This window comes from Poecilia latipinna, unplaced genomic scaffold (assembly GCF_001443285.1).
Source record: "Poecilia latipinna isolate Pla-1442-1.1 unplaced genomic scaffold, P_latipinna-1.0 Scaffold962, whole genome shotgun sequence".
In the NCBI taxonomy this organism is placed as follows: domain Eukaryota; kingdom Metazoa; phylum Chordata; class Actinopteri; order Cyprinodontiformes; family Poeciliidae; genus Poecilia; species Poecilia latipinna.
The window spans coordinates 146,728-153,563 of NW_015113578.1; positions in this window are offsets into that span (position 1 = coordinate 146,728).

The following is a 6,836-nucleotide window of genomic DNA, read 5'->3' on the forward strand; positions in this document are numbered from 1 at the left end:
TAAAACAAATTTCAATAAGAACATCATCTTCATTGGCTGTTTTATGTTTAATTTATTTTTATTATTTATGTTCTAAACTTTTTGCCATTAGTTATTTACTTTAGGTTTATGACTATGTTCTATTTATGTTATTTCTTTTAGATTCTGACATGTTCTAATGTGTTTATATTTCACTTATTTCCTTATTGTTCATTTATTTCAGCTCAGGTCTTGCCACTGTGTTCATTATTGCTCGAAAGGTCTTGCCATACAGGTAAATCCCGTGCGGTTCTTGATTCATTTGCCTGAGGTTAGCGTTGGTCTTCTCCCTTTGTTTTTTTTGCTTATTTCTGTTTATTTACATCCACTTCTCTAATGTTATTACTCTGCTTCATGTTTCTGTGCTCCATGCCTCATCATCCCCTGGTGTTTCACCTGATCCGTCACTCTTGATTTTTAATTTTCAGAACCAGATTGTCTGTTTTCATGTCATGTTTCCTTCCTTCTTCCACATCAAGTTCCTGCAAAGGCACACGATCGTACTACATATTTTTGGTCTAGTTTCTAGAGCAAATATCTTAGTACACTAAAATAAGACCTCACTAATTTACAGTAAATAATTCCTTATTTTTGATTAGAAAGGACAAATTCCACTGGCAGATTATTTCACTTGTATCAAAACATTTTTTCTTTTTGTGAGTGAAATAGTTTGCCAGTAGAACTAGTACATTTTTGACTTTATTAAAGAATTATTGACATCAAATAAGCTCATATACCTTGCTGAAATGTAACTTGTTCGTTTGTCTTGTTTTATTTCAAGCATGCCAATATATTTTTAACTAGAAACTATAGACCAAAAATACTTTGTGCTTTTGCAGTGTAGGGCTGGTCCTTTCCCTTTCCTTGTTTCTGCTCCTAAGTTGTCTTTTATTATTAAAATCTTCACACTCAAGTAGCTTTTTTGCATATTTTCTCTGCTTCAACACCACAAATCAGGATAAAGAAAATTAAACTAAATAGCTGAAATAGACATAATCTGTAAAAAATCAGCTAAACTTTAATCTCCATTTAAAATGATCAAAGACGGTGAAATGAAAGGTGATTCAAACCCATTTCAGCCTTTTTAGAGGTGCTGATTACCACCTTTAGGTGGTGATTTCTTTCTGACAAAGACCAAAGATGGGGCACCTTTACTCTGCAGCAGGACGTGGTTAAGTGCCTAATAACGTCTGTGAGGTCATAGGCAAGCCACGACTTAGACAACGACTCTCCGTTTGATCTCCCAGGTTATACCTCAGTGTTCACACCTCTCCTGTGAGCAAACGCACATCGGCAGGGTGTTAACAGACTGAAAGGAGAAACATATCACAGAAGGCCGCTGGCATCAGATGATCTTCTCACTTCAAAGCGCACAAACACATCTGTTGTAGCCGTGGCACAAATTGCTGTACGTCCCATTTTTTGGTATTCATCTCCATGGATCTAAAACGATGTAGTCAACAACACAACACTGCCTGTGTTGTCAAGGGTGTAGCTGCGGCTGCAGCCCGAGGGAATCCATGAGCCGAGAAGCTCAGAGCCACACAAGAGGAGCTAAGCTCTGCTGAAGGGAGGCTGTCATCCGTCCCCGGCTGCACCTGCAGAGACTGGCCTGTCTCTCTAAAGGCCTTGCCCAGCAGGAGGAGGCAGCTTTGGGAGGATTTGGGTGAGAATGGCAGCCTACTTTGCACCTTGACTCTGAAAATGCTTTGAATGGGTCGATGATCTTCAGTACTAAGCCCTGAGGGGGAAGGATAGAGACGACACCGGAGTCATGGAGAGGAAGGCAATGAATTATTGCACATTATCTGCAAATTATTGGATGTACCAGTTGATTAGTGAAGTGAGATGTTTGTCAGATGCTTCACAGTCATTTTTTATATCTGTGTCAGAGTTAAATTAGAAAGAAACAAAAACTTCACTGAGATTTACAAGATAGAACAAATATGGAAGTTATGTTTAGTAAGTTGAATATTGGTTTCAGATTGATACTAATGTGATAAGATGATGGATTTGTTTCCAGTTTCTCTTCCATATGTCCAGCAAATTACTTGAATTTCTCCACAGACTTCATTACTTTAGATTAAATTAACTTTATTGTCCCCTAACGGGTAATTTGCTTTGCAGGCAGCTACAACAATTGCACAAAATACATATACATCTTTTTACAATAGCACACCACAGCATCTATAGTACAATCATATACCACCACAGTTTGATTAGGTTGATCTCAAATTTTTAATGAGGTGGGCATAAACAGTGAGAAATTAACATTTATATCTTTCCATGTATGTAGCAGAAGACAACAACCTCTAGTGGCGATGAAGAGGTGATTTAGGTCAACAAGCTTTATAAACTTTAGAAGCTAGCAATCATGCACTTATTTCACTTTAATTCACTTTACGAAACGGCATTAGAAAAACGAAGCATGAATCTTATAAGTGTGTAGCTTAATTACTGATTTTCCCTCACAGATTAACTTCCTCAATGTTCTTCATGCACTCAGAGTCTGGTACTGCAGATGTGTTTACACTCACTTAAGCCTTGTTGTATTTATTACCAGCTCTGCTCCCTGGTACTTATATTCAGTTAGCCCTCCATTTAAAAACACACTTTCATACACTTTGACAAATAGGCTCACACATTTATGAACACTTATAGATATTCTAAAGATCACATTTTTCTCCTCACACGAAGCTAAGTAGGCTGCTCCAAAGTACTTAACGATTAGAGAAACAAAACAGATCTACCTCTCAGCACACTCGCTAATCCTCAGGCATCCAGCTCTGAGACGGCATGAGGGCGTTTGAGGCTGAGCCCAGCAGGTCTGCGGTGACAGACAGCGCTTTCTCTGCAGAACAGCAGATCGCAGGTTGATGTGACCCATATGTGGATGAACCACAAGCAGAGAAGTGGGGATGTGCCATTAATCCAGTCATTCATCTTTCATACAGTAACACCAACCCCCCCCCCAAAAAACAGAAAGAAAGAACAACACACTTCTGCATTTTTAGAATAAAAACCAAGTATGATCAGAGAGCTTTTAAGTGGTATGAAGTCAGAGAGGACTGCTTTGTCTAATAGCAGAATGTGACGGTGAATATATTTTGATCTGACTCAAACTTTTCTCCTTACTCCAACTATACTTTATGATTTTTCTAAACTTTCCAGAATAAGAATATATTTCTGCAATAAAAAATGCCTTTATTTTAAGGCTTCTCACGCAATCTTTAGAAGTTTCCATGCTGTTTGTTAACTTTTTATTATTTTACAGCCACAAATGTTAGCCTTGAATTAATTTTGGGAAAGTTAACATGACAGACAAAAGGTAGTCCATCACTTTGTAGAGGAAGGAAAAGGATACGTGGTTCTCAGTTTTTGTCACTAATAAACATCTGAAAATTGTGTTCTGAACCCCTCCTACTCGGATTCCCCTAAATAAAAATCCATTGCAGCTCGAAGTCATTTTGTTAGCGAAAGTTCATCACATTTGTGCGTAATTGGAATTTTTATATGATAAACCATCATAAAGTAATGCACAGTTATAAAGTGGAAGGATAAATATCTGAAAAGTGTGGTGTGCATTTGGATGGAGCCCTTCAAAATTGCACTTTTTGGAGCCACTTTCAGGTATCTATGTACTAGATTTGTTGATTCTTCTTTGCAAAGCAGCTCAGCCTGTCAGATTAGAAGGAGAGTAGATGCTACATTGCAAAAACATGAAATCTTACCAAGTGTTTTTTGTCTGGTTTCAAGAGAAAAATACACTTGAAATAAGACAATTCTGACTTACAAATAACCTTTCACCAACATATTGAGCTTGTTCTAAGTTAATAATTCCTTAATACTGATGAAAATTTTGTTTTTATATTTGAAATAATATGCCAGTAGAACTTATGCTAAAAATAAGGATTTTTTTATGCCTTGCTGAAAGGTTACTTTGTCAGTTAGTTTTGTCTTANTTCANATGTACTAAGATATTTTGCACTAGAAACTGGACAAAAAAATACATATAAAGATATTGTGTTTTTGTGAAAACTGTCAAAACCTCTCTATTGTACTGACTGTCTGTTTAGGGATGCTGTTCTGCTCCAGAAAAGCATTTTCCTGCTCTAGACAAGTATTCACACAGCATGATACCGACACCACCAAGCCTCACAATGAAGATTCTGAGATGTAAATGTGAAAAAGTGCAAAGTTCAGCTAATTGTAACCCACATCAAGGCATCTTACAATTTGTTAGACTATATGAGGATGTTTGCTAGGAGAAGTGGATGCAGACAGCTTGAGAAATGGAGGTTTTAATAATCCAGAGACCAAACGAGTGCTCGAGAGTACGCAATTGATCACAAAGAGGCAGGGGAAGGAGGAAAAGTGAATGTATGAGCGAGAGGCAGAAATGAAAATGGAGGGAGGAGAGGAGTCTCCGGCTTTTGGCGGGCGGCAGCAGATAAAGCTGATCTCTGGAGGATTAAACTTGTCTTGCGTGTGTTTCAGAGCTGGCGCGGTTGAGGGACTGGCACTCTGCTCCGGGCGGTTCTGGAAGTTTTCAGCAACATCCAGACGTCTTGTCTGCAGTCTGCCATTAACACAAACAGAAACAAAACCGTAAACACACAAATAGAGGCAAAGGCACACTTTCTACTCATGCACTTGAGCCAGTTTTAATTCTGTAATTAACTGTCTTAGCTGAAAGTAAACAACTAATAGACAAAGATGGTGGCGATGGCCTCTTAGTTTTACATCATACATTGCAAAAACATAAAATCTTTTCGTCTAGTTTCCAGTGCAAATATCTTATTACATTTGAAATATTGATGAAAACGTACTGGTTCCACTGGCAGATTGTTTGTCCTACACAATGGGAAATATGTTCCAGTGGAACTAAAACTATTTAATCAATATTACAGAATTATTGATCGCAGCAAGAACCTGTACCTTGCTGAAAAATTACTTGTAAGTCAGTTTTGCTTCATTGCAAGTGTAATAAGATATTTGCACTAGAAACAAGACAAAAACACTTGGTAAGATTTTGTGTTTTTGCAGTGCATGTACTATATTATAGTTTTGTACTACTGTGTGAGTCACAGCTGCTTCTAAAAACAGTCCAAGAGCTTAAAAAAAGTTTGTTGGAAAGAAGGATTTTTGTGTCTGGAGTATGAACTATTTCCAAAACACCCTGATTGTTGAGTTACATTCGTTGTCACCAAGCAACCCCATCCAAGCTCAGCCCATCACCTAGCAGCCCAAGAGGAGCTCAAGTTTGGTCAGTTGGTTTTACGGCTGTATGTGCTGCTGGAAGAGACAAGTGTTGTTGTTGACTTATCATCCAGGAAGCACTTGTTGCGTTCTTGTTGGTTGTGCAGGAGGCTCCACTTCTGCTTTTCAAAGATGTACAGTTATATAATTGTGCATCTGTTTGAAGCCATTTTCATGTGCTGGGGGCCGCGGCCAGCAGAAGCTTATTTAGATTTGCAGTGACAACACGCCCTGAAGCAGCTCATCCTGAAAAGAGGCAGAACTGATCAGACCAACATCTTTTTATCTAAGAATGATTTTGTGCCAAAACTTTAATGAACATGTTTCAAAGACCACAGATCCTGTTCAACCTGTTCAAGGAGACACAATAGGTCATGTTTAATTGTCGCTTCCTGTAAAACCAACCCCAACATTGATCGAAAACTGTACGTTTCATCACGTAAATAGTCAATAGCGTGGCATAAGAGCTCATTTCTGTCAGTGCTTCACCCAGTCTTATCTCAGCTGAGGACACAAGTGATTTTAGGATCAGTGTTCTCATCACTTTAGCGGTCTTACAGTAATTCCAACGTATCAGACCTTCATATTCTTTAATCAGCCGGACACGAGTTAGCAGGTCTGTTTCACACCATGACGCTCTCTGCTCTGACTGCTTCTCAGGTGTTGGCTGAGGAAGGAGACAGGAGCCGGTGTGAAAACACAGATAAGAGCCGCTTTTCCAGAACGTTCCCAAGCAGAGCTTCTCCAGAGCCAACGACGCTGACATGAGCCACCTGACAGCAATTCAGCATCTACACTGACGACATGATGCATCATGAAATTATTGAAGTAAAAATTTATGCAAGTATGTAAATTTATGTGGCAACGTTCATCAGCAGAAATTCTTATTAGCTTCACTGTTAGACAAGGAATTAAACAAAATATAAAAAAAAAATTTTAATTTATGAACCAGTTGCATATTTCTTAGCTCTTTTCTATTTTAAACACTGGGTATATTTTTGTCCATATTCTTATTTTTCTGCTTTATATTTTAGCTTACATGCTTTTATTTACCTTTATCTTGCTGCTTGTACACCTGGAATAAACTAAATGTATTTCTATTCTATTCTATTCTATTCTAAAAGAAATTGGGAAATTATTCTGTATTAAGCAAAACCACTTAGAAATCCCATCAGAAAAATGTAAAAGCTTTTAACATTTCAGTTTTTCCCCTTTGAAAAAGGTTTGCTTTGTCATAAAGTGTGGTTGGTGGTGAGGAGAGATGCTGAGACCCAGGTTATGGTGATGATGATGATGAGTTTAATGATGATGCTCAAAACAGTCCAGATCAGGCAGCACGGCAGAAAGATAGCACGGTAGCAATACCGGTAGCAACTGACAAAACTGAAGACTGAAAACGAGAGCTATGCCAACACAGGACTTGACAGTATGACTGTGAAGGTATGCAGACAAACAAGGAGTGACTTACACACGACGAAGACCCGACAAGAGACAAAGACAACAGGTGGGACTAAATACACTGGGAGGGTAATCAAGGAATGAGACAATCAACGGGGAAG